Consider the following 23,604-nt stretch of genomic DNA (forward strand, 5'->3'; position numbering starts at 1 on the left):
ACGGCTGGGCAGAGGTAGGAGAGCTTGGATGAGGTTGTGCTGTCCCTTGAATGACACTCAAGGCTGTGGCCCCGCAGCAGAGGAAGCAGTGGTGGTGGCGTCGGCGGCGGCGGCGGCGGCAGCCGGAGCGAGCAGTAGCCGAGCTGGTGAGCGGGTGTGGTGGGGGTGGGGAAGGAGGGTAGGGATGCCGGGGGCCACTCCTGCGTGGTGCGAGTGGGAACGCGCGCGCGCGCCTGGGTGTGTGTTGTTAGCTGATATCCATGGCAGCTGCAGTGGCAGGGTGCGTGTGCGTGTGTGTGTGTACTAGTTGTACTGTACTGGCAGAGGGGAGGAGGCAGGGGAGGAGGGGCGCGCGCGCCGGGTGGGGAGCCACGGAGGGCTTCGCCGCTGCCTCCCTCCCTCCCTCCGCAGCTTGACCCGGTAGTGAAGGCAGAGAGAGAGGCAGGCTGGGTCCGCCTGGCAGCCTACGGGAGGAGGCGGGAGCCGGGAAGGAGGGGAGCCGAGGCCCGGCGTGGGGAGGCCGGCAGGAAGGGCCTCGAGCCCAGTGCGGACCTTTCTTCAGCCTCTGTGCTACCGAGCCGCGCGCCAGGCTCCTGTGCGAGGAGGACGCGCTGACTCCCTCCGACCTGGGCTCCGATGGAGCAGAAATAGCGGGACCTGGACTTGTGGCGCGCCTGGTGCCACATCTCGGGCTCTGCGAGCGTCCTGGCGCGGGATCCTGCCGTGAGAAGGAGTTGGGGCGGGGGACCCGGCGGGGCATTGCGGGAGAAGGCCTGGGAGCCCTGGGAGCCTTGTAGCGTGGGGGAGTTCACTGTGTAGAGAGGTTTCATGTCTTCATCTATACAGTCACTTATTTGTCTCAAAGTTCTCGAAATTCCCTCTTAGAGAAGGAGAAAGTTAGAGAACTGGAGGCTGCGTACCCTGATTGCGCAGAAGGGAAGCAGCCTCGCATTCCCCGGGGCAGGCCCCCCCATCCCCCGCCCCGCGCGTCCCGCCAGTAGGGGAATTTAGCGGAGGGCTGCGGTTGTCTGGTGAAAGGCTATCCAAGAATAAGGGGCTTCACTTTTCCCAAGTAAGGGAAAGAGAAGGGGTCTACAGGGCTAGGGGTGGAGGTAGCGGATGCAGTGAGCAGCCTCCGCAGAGAAATTGACAATTTAACCAGGGACCTGCGGCAGAGACAAGGCGGAGACACTCCCTTGCCCAGGAAAGCCGCCAGAGTCCGGCTTGTACCTGGGGAAGAATCCTTAAGACGGTCTGGCCCAACACTCCTTTTGCTCACAGAGAAAGGGGAGAAGACTCCCGAGGGTGAAAATGGTACATTCGGAGCTGGAACTCAGCTCGCTGACCCCAAGCAGTGTTCCCTTCTTTTCGCCAGGTTTGCATCCAAGAGAGGGGAGGACAGGGGCTAAAGGATGCAGGGAGGCTGCTGATTTCCACTGAAGAGCTAATTTCCTGTGAGACATTAACAGTGATTTAAGAAAAAGATTCCTGTAACTGGTAAATGAATTTCATTTGCTTAACTTTTAGATGATATGTTTCAGACAAAAAAAAAAAGTTGTACACCCACTTATCTCTTTAAAGCAGAGGATGAAAAGCATTGAATAGGTAGGATTCTTAATGTCTGAGATGAAGGTGATGTAGGAGGCAAACAATACGGTTAAAAATGTTGAGTCGACCCAAACAGAAAGACCAGGTTTCAATCCAGACTCTGCGGCTTACTGAGAATATGATCTTGAGTAAACTGCTTGACCTTCCTGAGCCTCAGCTTTCTTAGTTGTTAAATGGACTTTAACAATACTAATCTGTTAGGACTGTGGTGAGGATGAAATCAGGGAAATCAGTCACAGCAATGCTCTCCTGGCACAGGTGAGTAGGAGTTCGAAATGACAATTCCCTCCTCTTTCCCTCTTAGGTATAACTTACTACTTGGGGATGAGGGGGATCAAATGTAGTCAGAACTGGAAGAGATCTTAAAGAAAGATGATTTGTTTAACCTTGTGTCTTTTTTTCACTTGAGAAAACAGATCCTCCGTAAGTTGGCTGCACTAGTTGAAGCTTATTCAGTGAGCCAGGGGCAGTGCCAGGATCTGAAGCCAGAGCTGCAGGCAATGCCCAGGAGTAGGCAAGACTTGATAGCAAAGCCTAATCTCACCCAGAGAAGTTGAGTGTTAGCATTATGAGGCATAGTTCTAAATGGAAACTCATCATGAGAACCGAATATATACATATTGTAAAACCAAATGACAAGCTACCATTCATAGAATATACTAATATTTATTAGGTTCTAACTACATGCAAGATGTTGTTCTATAGGCTTTACACATCATACTTCATTTCTCCTGACATTTTGATAAAATAGGTACTGTTATCTCCTTTTACAGGTAAGGAAACTGAGGTATACAAGGATGAACTTTTGCAAGGCTACAAATCTAGTTAATGGTGAAGCTAACGTTCAGACCCAAGTGGTTCGGCTCTAGACTTTGTCTCAGTTACTGAATTGAACTCTCTGTGCACTTACCATGTGTCATACCAGCTCTCACTACATAGTGTCCCAAAAGATTGGGCCTGCTCTTTCTTTCAGAGACAATTAGGAAAAAAGTAAACAAATGGAGCAGGATTTGGGCATAACAGCATGCTCCTCCCATCCCCCAAATCCCAGGAGTGTCCCTGAGGTCAGTGCCAGTTAACTTAGTGCTCTTCAACTTCACAGCTACCCTTCTTTGCCCTAAATTGTGACATTAGAGCTGAAATTTGTAAACGTCTTTATGGTCAGTTGGCACAATGTTTAGCTTTGTCAATAGAAGGTGCTAGGGGAACACTGCAGAAAGAAAGGGGCTCCTTTTCTTGGTTCCAGTGCTTTCCTGCTTGCTCCTATGGTGTGGTGGCCAGTGAGTGACTTTCTGACCAGTGGTGTGCAAGAAGGCCATGTTACATAATCTTCAGTAAATTTGGCCAGTTCCCTAGTATGTGTCTTTCTATGGAGTACCACTGGCATGTCAGTGGAATGGCTTCCTAGCAAGTTTTACTGAAAACACAGCTGATGGTTTCCTCAGCAGCCCAGTGTGTGACACCTTAAATTTCTGGATCATTAAGTGGACCACAGCCATATTATTTCCAATGAGCGCCTACTTTCAGGCTTAGTAGGGTGGAGGGTGGGTAGGGGGAAGTTCTACTCAGTTATTCCCTCCTTGGGTACTCTCCTAGAGCCTGAGAGATAGTGGCTGTTCCCAATAACCACGATTACTGTATTCTTTAGTGGGATTTTTTCCTGTCCTAATAGTCAATACCCTTTGACTGGATCTTAACTGATAAAAGTGGAACCCTGAGGAAAGCACTATCCTTGGAGTCAGAAATTGGGATCAGAGTTTTTTTCTTTCTATTATGGTATTCCTCATATTCGCTTAATTTCTCCACTGCCTTTACCCTTTTTGGATATGATGCTATGTCAAGAAAAAATTATTTCATCACTGAGCACTCTGAGTGTAGAGCAGAATGCTAAATATTGCATGCTATTCCAGAAGAAAGATAGTTTAGGAATCCTAAAAGCCAAAGAAAGAAAGATATGAATGCATTCAGTTCTTAGAAGAGTTCTATGAGATAGATGCTTGTGGCAGACATAGTCTCCACCCAGATCTCCTAGGATCCCTTTGGTTGAATCTGAGTATCCTTCCTCTAGCTTCTGTGTTCTTTTGCTTCTCACAGCCTGCCCCGAGACTCTCTTTGGAGGAAGGCCCAAACACCACTAGACTCACTTTGTGTACTGGCATAGAGAGCCAGACAGAACCACCTGCAAGTTTACTTCTTTCCCAGGATACCCTTTGCCAAGGACTTTCCTATAGAGTATAAAAGACCAGCCGTCTTGCCTCTAGTAGCAAGAAAACCTGAGGTGTAATTTACACCCTGAGGCTCCCCTATAGAATTATATTGATGTTAAGATTTTGCCTGAAACCACCTTCTTCCCTATCTTGCTTACTGTGGTACCTGATGAGTTTTTCCTGGTAGCATTTCTATAATAAATCACTTGCAGACAATCTTCATCTCAGGATTTGATCCTGGGGATCCTGACTTAAGACATTGCTATTCTTTTTTTTTTCATTTACAGATGAGGAAACTGAGGATCAGGGCTTTTAAATTGCCCCAAATCACACTACTAATAAGAGATAGAGTTGTGGTACCTTTTTTAGAGGGACCATTATTCTGCTGACTACAGTACTGTAGAGCATAAAGTTTCTTATCCACACTGTTGCTTAGTTCAGTCTGTCAATATCACTACTCCACGATTATTGTGTTTGTTTTTCTTTCTCCCTGTATTTTACCTCAAAAATCTCTATTGTGATGCCAGAGAGACCTTTCTGAAACCTCTCCTTTTTTCTGTGTTTAAAACCCCCCAGTGCCGCCCATGAAATACACAGCAAAGTCCAAACTCCTTATCTTGCTTGGATCCTCCTTTCCACTCTTTTTAACTGTTCAGCCATATTTCTCCATGTACTTCTGAGATTCGAACCCAGGGCAACAAAGCTAATGTGGGTTCTCCAAGATTAACACAACTGAAAGGAGGCCCCTTTATGTCATCTATTCTAGGTCCCTTGGAATATAATTAAAAACAGGAATTTCAACATTGAAATGTAATGATGTTCAGATAAGGGCAGTAAGGTACATTGACTTGAGTCAATCTCCCACCATGTCTGGGGACTGGGACAGCTGAGCCAGGGGTCCTACCTAAGGGTCAGGCCTGTGTCTTCACTTCTCCTTTCAACCCTTTACTTCTTCCAGAGTTGAACGGCTTACTTTCCTTCGCTCACTAGGCCATTTCCTGGTTTGTGTTTGCCTGAAATACAGCTCTTTCCCTGCCTGGTCTACACCTGCTCACCCTGAAAGAAATACCTCTGAGCCCACTTTCTTTCTTGGAAGCATTTTTTGACTCTTATTTCTGTTACCAACACAGCTTTTATTTATGTCTGCATGTATCCTTTGAAGAAACACAACTTTCCAGGTTCTATGTTTTATTTGCATTCTTAGTGTCTGGCACATTGTCTGACACAGTGTAAAAGCTGAGTAGAATTTTGCCTGATAGCAGATGTGCCTGAAGTGAGGGTGTCCAAAATTTCATTAAATGACGACTGCTTTAATATGAATTCTTGGCTGAGGCGGGAGAATCGCTTGAACCCAGGAGGCAGAGGTTGCAGTGAGCCGAGATCACACCACTGCACTCCAGCCTGGTGAGAGAGGGAGACTGCATTCTCAAAAAAAAAAAAAAAGAATATATATATGAATTCTTACTGATTGATAGTATTAAATGATTATCTCTTTACATTCACAGTAATGTCTTACAATAACAGAATGCAGGAGAGCACATATCAATGAAGAAAAGACAAAATGTACTTATCCATGAAGCTGAGGTTAAGAAACCAGTGTCTTCAAGAGCCAAGGACAGCACTGGGTCTGTGCAGAGTTGAGAGATGGTGATGACATGGTGAGACACAAATTCAGTCTATTTCATAGTTTGTCTGTGGTCATTCCTATTAATAAACTTCCTTTCACAACTGTTTCAATATTCACACAAAAATGTTAACCCAATCTGCAGTTATACCCCTTGAATTTAAAATAAAACAAAAGCCCACAAAAATAGGAATCCACACTTAAAAGGTGGATTTATTTAGCACAGTATGGAGTTTCTTAGACTTCTCTATCACTGTCTCTAACAATGACATACTCACCTAACCCCACCAACAGCAACTTTATTTCGTCTCTAGTTTTCATCTAAAGATTCATGTGGATTTTAGATTCTACTCTTTTGTAGGTTCGTATTTGTACTATTATAAAATGTGACTCTCTCTCCAAACTTTACCTAAATTATGGAATGATTTTTCATGTTTATCCAGTGGTTTCCAGCATTCTTGGCCCAGTCTGGGATTCTACTCTTTTGTAGGTTCGTATTTGTACTATTATAAAATGTGACTCTCTCTCCAAACTTTGCCTAAATTACGGAATGATTTTTCATGTTTATGCAGTGGTTTCCAGCATTCCTCACCCAGTCCAGGGACACTGTGGGTGTGCCCAGCTTAAGTCCAGTAACTGGAAATACAAGCCCAAGTTCTGGAGAGTTTGAGCTGCAGAGATATATATGGGAACACTTTGAACCTTGACTCATTGGCCATAACCAGCAGAGTGGAAAATACAAGAAGAGAAAAAAACATTGAACTGCGATTTTATAACATCCTTTACTCGGCAGAGAGAAGAGGAAACACCAGGAAAGAAAACTGTATTACGATGTGAAAACTTAACGTTGAGAAATTCAGGCATCTTGGGGTTAGTGAGGAGAAGTTTTAGGGGCTTAGATTCTTCAAAACACATGTACAGAAATGCATATTTCATCTGATATCAAATGACATTTATAGTGCTAATCTTTACCTCAAGACTTCACATCTTTTGGTGATTGCATCTTTTAGGTTTATAGCAGCTAAGTTTGCATGAAAACACCAGGGCTGTTTCATTTCAGTCAAGAATTAATGTTCATTGATTGTGCTTCTGCATTTCATGTAACTATTGTAGAATTTGTTTTAGTTTTATGAGGGAATAATTGGTCCAACTTCTATATAACTCAGGAATTTACTCTCAAACAACACTGTCAATTAGTTACTTATCTCTCTGGAAATGATCTGGGAACATGGAGAGGAAAGGGAGGAAGGGGCAAAATCTGACCACTTAAATCTAAGCATATTAGATCATTTTATGCTAGAAAGTCCTGAATGATGTGACTTTTGTTCTTGTAAAACACCTCTTTCCATAGATTCATGGCCCAAACAGTATATAAAGAGTGGGGAAGGAACTGCATTTGCAAATAGTTCAAATCATTGCTCCATCTTAACTATGCAGTTCACAAAGTGTGAAGAAATTTGATCATCTCAGATCAAAAAAGATAATGGGAAAAAATATGTTTTGTTCTGTGACTTTAAAGTCTTGCAATATTTTACATAAATGATAATGGGTGCTTTAATAAGAACCCTTGATACTTTTGTTATTGTATTCAATATATGCATATAATACAACAGGATGATATTGTTTTGGATTTGGAAATGTATTCTTTCTTATGCAATCTTATGCAGTCATACTGCTTGAATATCATTACCTGAATTTATCTTTCTTTTTTTTGTTGTTGTTGTTTTACACTCTACTTATTTGGTGCCTGTCAGTCTTTTGTCATCAGTTTATATTCTACTAAACTCAAAAAGACAATCTCATACCTTTTGTAATTGTAGGCATTCTTTACTAGATTTTTAAATACACTTCAAAAATTCAAGTACTTTGATTTCATGCCATCAAGTAGCTGAATCTATCCCCCCCCCCCTTTTTAAATTTAAGTGAGTAGTTCAATTTCTGTCACTTTCTACTTTGTGAATTCTAAATCTTTTAAAACCATCTTGCCATTTTTCGTGCACTTACCCTTACAGAAAACTCTGTGAAACACTACTTATCTCTACTTTTATGTTTTTAACTCCTTTTTTATATTACTATTCCCTCTGCTTTCTAAATGCACATATTAATTTGTTCTTTTTATACTCTGTAGCTCTTCTCAGTATATGAATTCAGTTTCCCATCAGTCTCCATACAATTTTAAAAAAGTTGAGTATTCTGTTATTTTAATATGATATCTAGTGCCCATATATTAATTCTGCCTCTTATTTTTAAAATAATTTTATTGTTGATTTAAAACGACAACAGTTTCAATTCCCAGAAAGTGAAAGGAAACAAAGGAATAATATTATGGGCTTAATTTTTATCAGTGAACTTGTAGGTGAAGAAAAGATTTGGGGAAGGAAATGAACATATTATATTGCCAAATAGTAAGGAACAATCAGATGTGTTTTCTAGTCTCTGGAAAAGCATGTTTCAAGAAATTCAATGAAAAGTTCATCATGCTTGCTTAGATTGTTGAGAAGCAAAAATGCTGATGAACATTTGGAAGCAATGAGAATGTAATTCTAATCATACTATTTTAATAATGTTGCAAAACTCTCCAAACACTACTCTGTGTGGATGTCTTTCAGAATATGATGAATACTAGTAGTCTTATTCTGCCCTTTTCTCTCTATCACAATATATACATTGTATATTGCATACACATATTTTCCAAATATTACATATAATTTCATGTAATTTATAGACCTATTAAGGCCCAACCATTTTCTTGGATAGGGGATTCTTTAGAAGTCCAGCTTAAATAAAGCCCTTATAGAAAGTTTTTTTAAAATTTATACATAATCACCTAAAGTAACCTTATCTACTGAACTCTTAGTACATGCTATCGGAACCTTTTATCACGTTTCTTCCTGGCTTGCATTACAACACTGTTGACATATCTCAGCCTTACTTCTAGGCTTCTTTGAGAGCATGACTCATGTTTGTATTCCTCACTGAGGTTGAATGAATAAGAGAAACTACAGTAGTAGGAAAAAACAGTACATGTAGATATCAATGAATATGAAAGGGTCAAATGGATCTATTACAGTAAGCACAAAATCAACTGACACCAGCAAAGTAAACCCAAAATTTTTAATGGTATTTTAATAGATCAAGAGGAACAAGCAGATTTTTGAGACAGTTGTCTCCTACTTTCTCTATCACAGGGAGTAATTTTAAAAGAAAAATGGAGGGTAAGTTTCTTTAAGAGAAAATTGTAGTTTAAAACAGGTCATGGGATAATTAGAAATAATTTAATTTCTTTAGAGGATTTTAATCTTTCAACTGCTTGCAATTAGATCCTAAGGCAATAAAAGAATAAGGAGATTTGGAAAACCATTGTCTGTAATCTCTGAAGAAAAGTGGACATTAGGGGAGTCAGTTGAAAAGCAAAGCTATCACCATTTTCTAAAGAGGAAAAAGGTGAACCTCACAAACTATAGACCAAAAAAATAGGACATCGAGAGAAAGAATATGAAGCTAGCATAGATTCACAAAGAATGAGTCAAATCAAACAACATGCATTTTTTATTTATAAAGCATGACTTGTTCATTATCAATTCATGTTAGCTTAATCATTAGGCATTAATGCCATCACTGCAATGCATATGTCCGCAATAAATAATCAAAGACCAGGCTTCCATCATTCTGTTTAATATCTTCAAGTAATGCTTAAGTTTGCAAATGCTCTTTTAACACATTCTCCATATGCAGCCTGCCCAGCACTGCACACAATAGACCTGTTACTTCCCCCTCACGAGCACTCCTAATATTTCATGTGCTCATCCAATTGACTTCTCCCACTGGTGCCTCATATTGAATTTGTAGAATCACACCTGCTCCTTTTTCAAAACTCTTCTGAGTTTTTTCTTAAATAATTCACTGACCCCAAAGTTGTCAGATATTTGAAGACTACTCGCACAATTTTAATATTATAAATGTATAATGTAAATGTAATTAAGATTTGTATAATGTACGATGTACTTTGGTAAATAAAAGTATGCTGTGAATAAATACGTATGATACAATTCAAAATTTTACATAAATATGTGATAAAATTTAGCTCATATTCTTTTTTTTTTTTCTTTGAGACGGAGTCTCACTCTGTCGCACCCAGGCTGGAGTGCAGCAGCATGATCTCAGCTCACTGCAACCTCTACCTCCTGGGTTCAAACGATTCTCCTGCCTCAGCCTCCTGAGTAGCTGGGATTACAGGTGCCCACCACCATGCCCAGCTAATTTTTTTCTATTTTTGTTGTTGTTGTTTTTAGTAGAGACGGGGTTTCACCATTTTGGTCAGGCTGGTCTTGAACTCCTGACCTCAGATAATCCACCTGCCTCGGCCTCCCAAAGTTCTGGGATTACAGACGTGAACCACCGTGCCCGGCCTAGTTCATGTTCTTTAAGGACAATTATGAATATTTTTATGCACTGTTAATTTTCATTAAGATATTGATCAATTAATAGCTATATATGTTCTATAAATTAATCCTATCTAGTTTCAATCTTAAATTGTTTGCATATACTAATCTAGTTTATTGTTTGCATATATTTTATAGTGTAGAGATTAGGCATTTTAATAAAATTTTAAAATTTCCAGGACATACTGTTAATGACTATGCTTCCTACTATAGGCCATAATTAATTTTTTTCTATTGTCAACAATATTTTGGTAGGGATGATCAGGAAATAAGGAAATGTTTCCTTCATTTGTTAACAATAGGTGTTTGGGGATTTTAAAATGAAAATTGAAGAAGTAAAAGACACCATATATTTAGTTTGTTTGATTTTGTGGCTTCAAGAGTTCAATAATTTATTGAAATATTTTACAGACCAAAGAACAACAGATATATTACGTTTATAAGCCCCCACATATTTTAAAGGATAATGGTTTATATATGAAAATTCCCTGAACCTACACTTCATCAGGAAAAGCTAAATAAAAGAAGTTTACATTTCCTAGGACTAATGGAGATTTATTTCCCAGTCCTCTTCTCTGGAGACAAATGTAGGTCTCTCTTGAAAAGCAGAAAGATTTGCATATGAGGTATGATTTAGTGGACTAGAAACATCTTTTCCACCCTCCCCAAAATGTTTCACTATGTTTTATCATACTATCTGATAATTTTGCACTAAAGTTTTCTTTCTGTGTTAAGAAAATGCAAATATCTCTGAATGGGTCTCTTTGCTTTAGTCATACTCATATGGCTACTACTGAACAAAATATGTTCATTACAGGATGAAGGGAATGTTGCCAGCCAGCAAATCCCTAGAGTCTGCACTACACCAAACGTTGCTTAGCAATTTCCACGATTTTCTCAGTCTAATTTGCAAGAATCAAGGAGATGTTTGTGTATGCTACATGAAGTTGTAAAATTGGTATTTATTGTATGTTTCTATATTGAAAGCTTTACAAACAAAGGAAATGGAAAGTTAACAGGTGGATATGATAGTGTGGCACTACTTTAGCTGGATGGTAAGGGAGAGCTTCTCTTAGGAAGTGTTTTAGGCCAGGACTTGAATAATGAACAGTATCTAGTTGTACAAAAATCTGGAGGAAAGACTTTTCAGGCCCAGGAGAAATGAAAATTCTTTTCATGCATACAAGAATGAAAGTGAAAATTACCTACTCTATGTCCTGAAGTGGGAAGTTGGCTTGCCAGAGAGTAGGTAATTTTCACTTTGATTCTTTCATGCCTTCAGTTATACTACTTCTTAGGTTAGTTCATAAGGGCTTCCACAATTTGGTTCCCACTTAAAATTTAAAACTTCCCTAACCCATTCCCACCATATATTGTGCTAATCCATGCATATGTGACTTGGCGTATGCTGTTTTCATTGTTTAATATTCTTCTCATGCATTCTTTCTTTCCTGATAATGAACTCATCTTTGAAACTCCCCTTCAAGCATCCTCTCCTTTAGGAGGCCGCTTCTCACTGTCTCCTGCCTACCACCCATTGAATTGTTCAATTTTTAAGCTGCCATTGTCTTGTGCAGTTGACACATTTCTTTGCAATTACTGATTTACATGTCTGCTTTTATCACTGGTGAGGTTCTTTAGGAGAGAGACATTATTAATTCATCTCTGGGCACATATGTTCCAACATATTAGAAGTACTACAGAGTGCTATTACTATGTAGTATGTAGTATTAGTAGTAGTTACTCACAAATCATTTTTAAATAAGTGATTATAATATCTTTTTGTTATTATGATTTAACACAAGATAGAATTTATTTTCAGAAGTTTCCATGATATATTTGTTCTATTTAAAATCCAATAGCCATTAGAATATTACCATTATTTAATGTAAAACAATAAAATATTAAATATGATCATTCATATTTAATGCAAACCGAACTCATGGAAATATTGTGTAAAGATCAAGTAATTTTTGACATACAATTTTAAACTCAACTTTTCATATAGCATACCTTATGATATATTTTCAGCCTACTTTTAAATATGTTGGCATTGAAAGCCAGTTACTAATTCGCTGAATTCATGATTTCTTTTTAAGTTATAGAAGTGGAATTATGTTTGAGACATTCATTGCATTACATTTACCAGAACTTGAGTTCTTAACATGGAACCTGAGAGTTTCTCCAATTCTTAAGTCCCTGGGAGAAATAGATTAGCTGGATGAGGAACTGAGAGGAAAAATGGTCAGAGATGTAGCAAGAGTTGGGAAGAAGGAACAATGATTTGCTTTCAAGGAGATTTTTTCATTGGTCTGTTTTCAGTGACAAACCCACTGCGATAATACATGTAAAGTGAAAACATTCAGGAAGTTCCCTTAGAAACCTTTTTTCTGGCAGTTCCTAATTCTACAACATTGTATAAGTGAAATACCATAGTTACTGTCATAGTAAATTGAGCCAAGAGAAACAAGAGAGCAGGAGAAGAAAAGAATTAAAGAGAGTTTTGTCTTTCAGTCTTCACTCTGTTTCTTCTTGCTTTTACCAGTCATTCAGCTTTATATAATTTCTTTAGAGAGGCTTCTACTATGCAGGTCTTCCTTAAAGTCATTGGTATTACCTGGCATGATATGTGAGCCTTTAATATCAGTCCCTTTATCTCTTTATTTTTAAAGTTTATATCAGTACGGAGTCCTGGATTCTTAATTAATTTAATAGGTTAGACTTTACTGCTAACATTCTTCATTTTGATGCTCAAATTTTCCAAAATTTGGCCAGCAGGGTTCCTTAAAGCTGGGTACCTTGCCCTTTCAACATGTCCCTCTGATTCTTTATATTTATTTATTTATTTATTTAGAGACTGAGTCTTGCTCTGTCTCCCAGGCTGGAGTGCAATGGCACAATCTTGGCTCACTGCAACCTCTATCTCCCAGGTTCAAGCAATTCTCCTCCCTCAGCCTCCCGAGCAACTGGGACTACAGGCATGTGCAACCATGCCTGGCTATTTTTTTTGTATTTTTAGTAGAGACAGGGTTTCACCATGTTGGTCAGGCTGGCCTCGATCTCCTGACCTCAAATGATCCATCGCCTCGGCCTCCCAAAGTGCTGGGATTACAGGCGTGAGCTGCCACACCCAGCCGTCCCTCTCATTCTTTAAGTACTTCCATGTTTTCTAAGGTACAAGATGTTCCATATTATTTTGTTATTTGTCTTCCCCAGCTCTGAAATCTGCCTTTCCTTCAAGGAGCCTTGGTTCTTTCTAGTGACAAATTATATTTAGAAACGAAGATCTGGGTATTTGACTTGTATATTGCTATTAATTGGCCATTGTTTCTAGTCTCTTTCAGTAGAAAGAGCTAAGAAATGTAAAAGGAAATATTTGAATGTATGTATATGTGATATATTAAGTACATTTAAACATATTAAATTCATGAGTTCATACTAATACTTTCAATAAGCCACAATTCCCTTTTCATGTTTTCGAAGGAAAAATATCCATTGTCTATATACAGTGGACATAGATAGTAAGAATACTGATCTTGAAAAGAGCAGTCTTAAATAGATCCCATTAATAGTTAAAGATAACATATCTTAGAATTCTAGATATTAGAGAGATTATCTAGAGCTGTAATCTAGATATTTTATAGATCTTTGCTGTGCTGTTTTGAATTTGTGTTGGAGTAGAACAATCAGATGACAAAAGCTCATCCCACATGGAAAAATCAAAGCATTCATTACAGAGAGAATTTTGAAATAAATGCATACATAAAAAATATATATGCATATATAATGCATATGTATATGCATATATAATGCATATGTATATGCATATAATATATATATATATATAATTGGGGTTATAAACAATGAAGGAAATAGTGATACTATCTATGTGGGAACAATACTAGTATCCTCCCTTTGGATGAATACAGTAGCTACAGATGCAATTCTGGGGACTCTGTTTAGCAATAGCTTAACTATTGCTTGGCTACAAGCATGGATAACTTGTTCAAAGATAATGAGGAGTTGTAAATATTTAAATAAACAGGATTTGCAACATAAAAAGCTTTGTGACTATGTGTCTGAATTCTTAGAGTTTTCTCCCAGCAAGACCTTGGATGTGGCAGACTTTTCTGTAATGGTCCATCTCGCCCCTATTTCATGAAAAGCCAGAGCTTCTCTACTTAGTTTGCTAACCCCAAATATATAAATTCAATAGAAGTACTAGCCGGTTTTTACTGGTTTATTTGCTTTATCTAAAAAAAACAAGGCATAGTTTAAAGTCTGTTTTTGATAGCATAACAAAACAAAGGTTCTCATTTTAATAATGCATCACATATACACTTGGTAACTATTGCATAGTAATAATTTCATAACTTGAGAAATATATTTATGCATGTATGTGTATATGTTCATATATATGTTATTTTTAATTCAGAAGTAAAACAAATATTGGAAGAGGCCAAAGTTATAAAAATAATTTGACCAGTATTGGACAATGCAAATAACAATTATTTAGAAGTTTCTGTACAACAGATGCCATATGTGTTACATTTTATTTGATCATCAAAATTGTCATAGATATTATTATCCCCATTTCATAGAAGAAACTGAGATTATATAATTTGTTCAACTTGACCAACTTCTTTAACTAATACATAGTAGAGATAAGGTTGAAACCTCATTAACCAACTTCTTATAACTAATACATAGTAGAGATAAGGTTGAAACCTCATTAACCAACTTCTTATAACTAATACATAGTAGAGATAAGGTTGAAACCTCATTAACCAACTTCTTATAACAAATACATAGTAGAGTTAAGGTTGAAACCTCATTAACCAACTGCTTATAACTAATACATAGTAGAGATAAGGTTGAAACCTCATTAACCAACTTCTTATAACTAATACATAGTAGAGATAAGGTTGAAACCTCATTAGGTTTGACTCCAGACCCCACCCTCTTTTGAGTGCATCATAAAAGGCTTTGGTCTGCCCGTGGCCAGTAACAACTTTTACTAAATTGATTCTTTGCTTTTTATCTGTAAAAGGAAGTTATTCACCTATTTTGATGATCCCCAATGTTTTTAACATCAATAAATGTGTCCACCACACATGATAGTTTTTAATGTTTTGTTACCGTGATTACAGGATTAAAAAACTACTAATTAGTGATACTTTTAATTTTGATTTTATTAATTAAAACACATCTGTCTACATCTGAAGAATAGCACTTGTGACAACAGCATAGACGGCTTCATTTTGAGGAGTAAATTACAATTGAACATGACCAAAGATACATAGAGAAGGCGTGGACCACACAAATGTGATTGAAAGCTGGCGTGGAGTCATCTTAAATTGACTTTTTCCCAAAGGGCCCCTAAAAGAGGGTAGAATCCCAACAGATAGAGTCTATGGAGAGATAGACTGCTGAGACCCATATTATGGTCAGTGAAGTGCAGGCAAGGAAGGGATCCTTAGCAAAATGGTGAGAGGAATGGATGGTCTGAAAAACCCTGAAGGAACTGAAACACTCTGCAAAGGAAAGATCAAGTATCAGCTTTGACCCCTGCCAGACCTAGGCAGCAACAACGGCAGCTCACAAAGCACCAGAACAAACGCGCTTTCTTGTGCCCCTACATGTCTTCCCTTCACCGTCTTGAACCCTGGTGTCATCATAAACTGTGTAAGTTAACAACTGAGGAGGGGAAGAATGATAAATTGGGAAAATAGAAAAGTAGCTGTCTGGGCCCTACTTTCATACGGTAGGCCAGCCTTCTGTAGCATGGCAGATTAGGGAAGTGCAGAAGCCTTAATTTTGAGTGAAAGTTGGAGTTTTTGTTCTGCTCTGGCTGTACCTATCGGTTTCAAAACTGGAATAGTTTAAATGACTAAAGTACTAGGAAGATTTTATTACTTAATATAACTATGGAGAACTGACCAAGATTTTATCTAGGGGGAGGAGTATCACCCTACAGAGCAGACTTTAAGGGACATTATGAGAGAAAACAGTTACTTAGTGATTTAATGTTGCCAATTCTGTTCTTTAGAATACCATCATGTATTTATATCCCTATATATCACATAACTAAAATATACATTTATCTGTACGCGTGTGTATCATATGGAGCACATTTTCTTTTGCAGGGTTTCTTTGTTTTAAATGTCTATTTGGTTATTTTCTTGATTGAATTTCTGTGTATGCTTTTTTCCTCAATGCTTTAGCTGTAAGCGAATAAGGTAAGGACTTTGTATGCAATATTCTACATGTTTTGTTTTATAATTAGAGAATATCTTATTTTATCTAAACCTCGTGTATCACGTGATATATTTGACACCCTGTCATATATCATACTTGCATGCAAATGTTTATGAAACACAAATCATCTCAAATCAACAGGATCAAAATTATATTTGAAAAATGTATTCAATAATATGTGTAAGACAAGATAAAATTAATTCTAATTGAATTCACACAGCGTTTGAAATTGGATGTAAATCTGTAATATCAAATTACATTACATATGAATTATTATTATATTTGCATTCAGGAAATTGTACTGTGTTCACATCTGAGTATCACTTAAAAAGAACATTAGAACAGATACCCTATTTTCACTTTCTCTTCTCTTTTCCTGCTCCTTTTCTTCCTCTTTTCAATAACCTGTCATTGAAAAATCTCTCCATCTTAATTATCAATATGAAAGACTGATTCTGGGAATGTAGAGAACCTAAGATTTGCATTTTAGTGGAATATAGAATATAATTAATAAATATTTTTATAAGTATAAAATATTTAAGAGGTAACAATTTTAAGATCTTAAAAGTCTTCTATCAAATACTGAATTTTAGATGTTAAGGCTAGTAGAGCTATACAAAAAACAACAGCTTCTTGTATGAATGTTCCTCAGTTAGTTTAAAGATTTAGTGTTCTATTATCAGTATGTGGGCATTAAAAAAACAAGTCATTTGAAACTGATAGAGATAATTAAGAAATTCTTAGATTTTGGGTATAGGTGCTGCAACTTAGAATTTAAGTGTCGTCCAAAAGAGATTAGTATTGGTCATAACATGGACTCTAAAGCCACCATTTAAATGAAGCATGTAAAAAAGAATATTCTACTACACAAAAGTTATTAATGGCCTAGAATGACCTCCTTCTCACTCATATGATGCAAAGAATAAAGTATATAAAAATGTTTGTTACAATGGCTATCCATAAAAAAAGAAAACCCTCCAAAACAGCAAAATTGAATAGGTATCCACAGTCAACTTTATCCTGAAAATTGCCTAGAAATACTGGTTGTGATTACACAGCATCCTGAGACCAATGAATTTTTAGACAGTAATAATTTCCTACTCTAAAGCTATTCTCTACTTCCTCCTTAGTGACAGAGCTCCTTGCTGCTCAAATTTTATGCCAGATAAAATATTCACCTTCTCGGACTCCCTGGCACCAGGCATGGCCATGTAATGTAAGTGTAGGCAATGAGACTAGGTATGGACCCATTAGGGGTTTCTTAGAATGTTTTTGCTTTTCTAATATAGACAACCCTTTGTCTCTTTCTCTTTCTCCAGCCTACAGCACAGCTGATGAAAGAGAAGCCATCTTGCTGCTATTTGACAAGCAAGAAGATAAAAGCTTTCCTATAAAGTTGATGGAGCAAAAAGATAGAAGGGGCCTAGACTCCCTACCTTCACACTTCCTGCTATAAAAGCTTTGCTATTATAAGGTTAATCTGCAGAAACAGACTTCTATGTCATATGCTTAAATGCATCAAAATTCATACAATATCCATTAAATTGGTAAAAGTATCCATTTTAAAGGATTAATCTGAGGGACCCACAGACACTTAACACAATCAAATCTCAGAAAAAAAATCAGTTATTTCATTGTGATTTTGAGGCTGATCTTTTATGATCTTTTAGTTATCAAACTGTTAAATACATTTTAACTTTCAAATTTTATGAATAAAGGAGATGAATCCTGTTATTTTCTCAGTGTGAGTGTGATGATGTGTGTCATGTGTGCCTATGTATGCACACACATGTACTCAAGGAGCCTGAAGGGGACCATGACTTTCTGGGCACTCAATGCTACTTATCTCTAACTCCTCCTTCAAATCTCCCCATTCTAAGTCTACTTCCTTAGGGAATAGGTACAAATATATCCCATTAAACATGATTTAAGGATGTATTTATTTTAAACTTGTCATCACTGGTGGTTGGAGTGTGTGTGTGTGTGTGTGTGTGTGTGTGTGTGTGTGAATTCTGACTCATTTATTTTATCTGATGGTAAGATACCCTATTAAAGAGATATTTATTTATAGAACCAAACAATGAGCTTCTTTCTCACTCTTGGACTTCTGCTCTAGCTGTCAGCCACTCTGAATATAGAGAACAATTAATAGCCAGTGATCTTTAATTTGGGAGGGAGAGTAATATAACCATTTCACATATTAGTAATTTAAGCCCTAAAGTGACATTTTTGTACAAAGTCAGTGCAGATGCTGTCTGCCTTGATAATAAAAATGGTCACTTTAAATATCACGTAAGCCACCCCATCACATCATCTCATTGAAATGAAGGAAGATGAAAAGTTACTGAGTCAAAACAATACTTGAAGGAAAACAACTTCTCAAAGTCTGGAAGCTGTTTCCATGGGAACTGGCTGGACTGATAAATAATTGGAGGCCTTTGCATATATTGTCCCTTAAATGTGAGCAGCACTTGGGAGGAAGAAGGCTGAACAAGGCTGCATTTTTGACCCACTACCCATCCCTATTACAGAGATTTAGGGATTTTGCCAATCACAAATTCAAACAGCCATCCATTTCCTGAAACATAATTTAATTTTAGTGGTAGCTAGGGACATTGCTTCCTTAGATTTTACTACCCTCTGTGTACTGATATCCATCAAACACACAGAAAATGTGGTTCCTTGTAAAACAATATGAATAAAGAAGGGTTGGGAAAAATGTTACATGGAAACTTGCAATGTGATACCAACTGTAGGCAAGGAGAGTACTTATAAGCAATGCTTGGGAGGTATATAAGATTCTTAAATACTGTTTCGGGGGGGAAAATTTAAAGACAAGACAATCTGAATGATCCAGAAATAAAGTATCAACCTAGAAGACAGAAGAAGGCAACAGATTAGGATTCCTTTTCACTATAGTCAAGCATACTTAAAGCTAGAAATTGTTCAGAAAGTTACATACATTAATCTGCCTTCTGATTTAAGAATACAAGGAGGCTTCTGTCAACACTTAAGTAGGTAGTGAGAGATACCTACAGAAAGCCTATGTCCCTTTTTTTTCATTTCAACTTTTAGTTACAGGGGTTACACGTGTAGATTTGTTACATGGGAATATTATGTGATGCTGAGGTTTGGAGTATAGATCCCGTCATCCAGGTAGTGAGCATAGTACCCAATAGGTAGTTGTTTAACCCACTCACCATTCTCTCTACTCTCCAGTAGTCCACAGTGTCTGGTTGTTCCCATACTTATGTCCATGTTTTTAGCTCCCACTTACAAGGAGAAACTTGAAGTATTTGTTTTCCTATTTCTGCATTAATTTATTTAGGATTATGACCTCCAGCTCCATCCACGTTGCTGCAAAAATATGATTTCATTCATTTTTGTTGGATGTGTAGTGTTCCATTGTGTATATGTACCACATTTCCTTTATCCAATCTACGGTTGATGGACACCTGGGTTGATTCCCTGTCTTTGCTATTGTAAATAGTGTGACAATGAACATACGAGTGCCTGTGTTTTTCTGGTAGAATGATTAATTTTCTTTTGGGTATATACCCAGTGATGGGATTGCTGGATCAAATGGTAGCTCTGTTTTAAGTTCTTTGAGAAATCTCCAGAGTGTTTTCCACAGCAGCTGGACTAATTTACATTCCTCCAATTGTGTATAAGCATTCTCTTTTTGACCCAGCCTTGCCAGCATCTGTTGTTTTTGACTTTTTAATAATAGCCATTCTGACTGGTATGAGATGGTATCTCACTGTGGTTATGATTTCCATTTCTCTGGTGATTAATTATGATGAGTGTTTTTTCATCACTTGTATGTGTTTGTTGGCCACTTGTATGTATTCTTTTGAGTAGTGTCTGTTCATGTCCTTTGCCCATTTTTTTTAATGGCGGTTATTTGGCTTTTGCTTGTTGATTTGTTTAAGTTCCCTACAGATTCTGGGTATTAGGCCTTTGTCAGATCCATAGTTTGCAAGCATCTTCCCCGCTTCTGTAGGTTGTCTGTTTACTTTGTTGATAGTTTCTTTTCCTATGCAGAAGCTCTTTAGTTTAATTAGTTCCTACTTGTCTATTTTTGTTTTTGTTGCAATTGCTTTTGGAGACTTAGCCAAATATTTTTCACCATGGCCTATGTTGAGAATATTTCCTAGGTTGTCTTCCTCAATTTTTATAGTTTGAGAAATATTTAATCTATTTTGAGTTAATTTTTGTTATGGTGAAAGGTAGGGGTCCAGCTTCAATCTTCTGCATATGGCTAACCAGTTATCCCAGCACCATTTATTAAATAAAGATTCCTTTTTCCATTGCCTGTTTTTGCTGGCCTTGTCGAAGCTCAGATGGTTGTAGGTGTATGGCTTTATACCAGTACCAACCTTTTATAGTTACTGTGGCTTTACAGTATAGTTTGAAGTTGGGTAATATGATGCCTCTGGCTTTGTTCTTTTTGCTTAGCATTGCTTTGGCTATTTGGGCTCTTTTTAAAAAGAATTTTAAAATACTTTTTTCTAATTCTGTAAAGAATGATGCTGGTAGTTTGATGAAAATAGCATTGAATCTGTAAATTGCTCTGGGCAGTATGGCATTTTAAAAATATTGATTCTTCCAACCCATGAGCATGCAGTTTTTCCATTTATTTGTATCATCTCTGATTTATTTAAGCAGTGTTTTGTAGTTCTTGTATAGATCTTTCAGCTCCTTTGTTAACTGTATTCCTAAATATTTCACTTTCTTTGTGGCTATTACCAGGCCTATTAAGTAGGAGTGAGTAATCTTTATTCAAGGATGAACACACAGAACAATATACAAGTGAATAAACAACACCTATCTTGAATAAAGAAAGCAGATGCAAACAAACTGTGACTTATGGATGAAATTCTTCATCTTAAGAGAAGGGGAGAATTATCCTAAAACACTTCTTGAAATGGTTTTGCTATAAGAAGCAGAATAAATTATTTTAAAACATGCAGAACTGAAGCAGGCAATCTAATTAAAAATATTTAGTAACACATATCCTGATAAACTTTTAGAAATGTTAAGAATAAAGAAATTATTAAAACCTGGGTTCCCAAATGTATAGGTTACCTAGAAACCAGAAAAAAATACAAGAAAGCTAACATACGTTCCAGGCTGGCTTTAAAATTTAACCTTTGCAAGACCAAATACAAAAAGATAATGGAAAGTGTTTAATGAGATTTTTATTTTCCTTTTTCTTTTTCTGCAGGGTGACAAGGCCAAGTAGAAAGTGGCAACTGATTTTTATTTTAATTTTCTGATATGCAAGGGTTCATAAATTATGGTACTGACATAGACCCCTGAAAAGTTTACTCAAGCAAATAATCCAGGGGGCTAAAAGTTAATTAAAATTGAGAGGAACCAGAAAATTTGGTATAAATGTTCTTATTGTGAGCATTGATATAAGTGAATTCAAATAATTTCTGTACAAATGTTAATATAATTTAATATAGTGTAATAAATGTCACTTGAAAAAGAATATAATTTTAGAAAATAATTAAAGCTTAATAAGCTATACCTCTAACCTACAATCTATATTCCATAATAAATTAAGAAAGATCTGTAAGTGTAGAGATGGGTCACTAGAAGCACATTAAATTTCTTGTTTTACATAGATAGAGGTTAAAATTACACTTCTGTGTTACATTTGAAGCTGAAAAAAATACATAATCTAGAATTTTATTAAATATATAAAGAAGCCCACAGCAAAATTTTAAAATGCTCCATTCTTTTAAAACTACTACTGATTACAGTAGCAAACAAAGCATAGTACAGATTGCAAATTACTGAACACAAAGATTAGAGAAAAATAGCACAAAGTATACAGCTCAATGAGAAGTTAATGTAAATTCAGTTATTACAGCTAACATAGTTTAAATATCAATAGACAAATGTCATCAGAGCTAATTACAAAAAATGCAATTATGTACTCTTTTCTGAAACAATCAGAATTTAAAAAATTTGAATATGTAAGTGTCACATTATATCTTTTGGCTTCATCTGTCTGTGGACATTTGCCCACTTGTTTCAGACTGCTAACTTAAAAAAATTATAAATTCAAAAAAAGAAGAGGCTTTATTTCTTATACAGGGTTGTAGCCTGCAGGATGGCCATTCTGACAGGCTAGGAAACACAGCTTCCAGACAGAACCAGAAACAGATACTGCTAGAGAGGGGCAAAGGGAATAGGAATGTATGCTGAGCAAGGTGGCCAAATACATATATTCAATAAGCTAGAGGAGGAGTAATGAATATTTATGAAAGGAGAAACATACAGAAGTGCAACTGAGCTTCATTGTTGTCCATGTTCAGAAAATAGCAGCGATTTGAGGGTGGAGGTTTCAGCCCTCTGACATCAAATATGAAGCAGAGGATACACAAACTCTTAACGTACATTGTCCATAGACAGGTCAGAAGCACTCTATGGTCAGTGGTCTCTTATTAGGCATAAAAGGAGGGGTAGCATCTTGCCGCCTGTCCCAGATTTTCATGTTGATGCTGAGGTATGAGGTCTACTAGTATCTTCCTGGCCCCCTCATTTATGTGCAACCCCTGTGTGCAAGGGAATCAATTTCCCCTGAAGTCTAACTTAAATTAATGGGAGACGAGAGAGATTGGATGAATTCTTTACCTTCTCTTTTCTGGATAAAAGACCCTAATATTCACTCATTTATGTAGATTCTGGAAAAACAATGCAACATGGATGAGCTAACAGTCATGTTACAAAGTGGTGGCCAGCATGGAAACCTATCCTTGTATTGGCTTTTCTCCCTTACTCCCTCCCTTTTCCCCTCACTCCTATACCCCGGAAATGCATTTTCTAACAATTAGAAATGCATTTTCTAAGTCTTTGTCTTAGGCTTTGTTTTCCAGAGCTCAGGGCAAGACAGTCGGTAATAAGAATATTCTTAGAAAGCAGACCATAAAGATGGGATTTTAGAACTGGACTACTCACTGGCCTTCTAGCAATGAGGATTTCAGTGCTAGTGGTAAATAGGATACTGAAAATTCCTGGTTAGCAGTGGTACCATGATTATGGAAGTTTTAACCTTTGTTGAATTGGAATGAAATGCAGGTGAAAGGGGAAGCATTAGCATATATGAAAGTTGTGATGTTTTAAAAGTATGAGGTCAGCAATCATTATAAGGATTGTGTAGAATGGCTTCTCTTTAAGCATTATAGATGTTGAAAATATAAAATTCTCAGCTCGGGTCAGCCAAATGCCGTAACACGGAACAAGGTGAAATCTGAAGAACTTCTGGGGAAGTTTTTAGGGAGACTTTCCTCTCCTGTGGCATAAGAATGTGCTGAAAATCAGGCTCAGGATTTAGTGAAAGAGTGGCAGAGCCTTGATGTATCCTGAACGCAAAGACTCAAGAGGCCCCTATGCTAAAGTCAGTGGCTTCATAGGAAAGAATGGAATGTTGAGACCTGAAACAGGGTAATTT

General features: G+C 37.3%; 1 long non-coding RNA gene across 5 annotated transcripts; it reads left to right on the plus strand.

Annotated features, from left to right (window-relative positions):
* Positions 1 to 60: 60 nt before the first annotated feature.
* Positions 61 to 17,884, plus strand: LOC134810462 (uncharacterized). Of its 5 annotated transcripts, none has more exons than XR_010158570.1 (6): positions 61 to 146; positions 1,376 to 1,497; positions 5,321 to 5,473; positions 6,012 to 15,566; positions 17,270 to 17,355; positions 17,459 to 17,884. It is a non-coding gene; the product is annotated as an uncharacterized LOC134810462 (long non-coding RNA). The 5 variants fall into 5 exon arrangements; XR_010158566.1 differs by lacking the exon at positions 61 to 146 and adding an exon at positions 428 to 723; XR_010158568.1 differs by lacking the exon at positions 61 to 146 and adding an exon at positions 431 to 723 and having other exon boundaries at positions 1,356 to 1,497.
* The last annotated feature ends 5,720 nt before the right edge of the window (positions 17,885 to 23,604 follow it).

This window comes from Pan troglodytes, chromosome 6 (genome assembly GCF_028858775.2).
Source record: "Pan troglodytes isolate AG18354 chromosome 6, NHGRI_mPanTro3-v2.0_pri, whole genome shotgun sequence".
Classification (NCBI taxonomy): Eukaryota; Metazoa; Chordata; class Mammalia; order Primates; family Hominidae; genus Pan; species Pan troglodytes.